Source organism: Coturnix japonica, unplaced genomic scaffold (assembly GCF_001577835.2).
Source record: "Coturnix japonica isolate 7356 unplaced genomic scaffold, Coturnix japonica 2.1 chrUnrandom455, whole genome shotgun sequence".
NCBI classification, from domain to species: Eukaryota; Metazoa; Chordata; class Aves; order Galliformes; family Phasianidae; genus Coturnix; species Coturnix japonica.
Genome location: NW_015439871.1, coordinates 29,594 through 30,030, shown reverse-complemented (window position 1 = coordinate 30,030; position 437 = coordinate 29,594).

Here is a 437-nt window from a genome sequence, read left to right as displayed (position 1 = left end):
CCCATTGGGATCATCTTGACCCCATAGAGACCCCAATGGGGTCATCTCCACCCCATAGATCCCAATGGGGTGGGATATAGGGGATTTATGGGGTTAATGGGGTCTTATGGGGTCTTTATAGGGTCTTACGGGGGTTGGAAGGGTCTACATCCCATTGGGATCGTCTCCATCCCATTGGCATCATCTCCATCCCCATTGGTGTCTTCTACACCCCATAGACCCCAATGGGGTGGGATATAGGGCATTTGTGGGGTTAATGGGGTCTTATGGGGTCGTTATAGGGTCTTATGGGGGTTGGAAGGGTCTCCATCCCATTGGGATCGTCTCCATCCCATTGGCTTCATCTCCATCCCATTGGCGTCACCTCCATCCCCATTGGGATCATCTTGACCCCATAGACCCCAATGGGGTGGGATATAGGGCATTTGTGGGGTTAA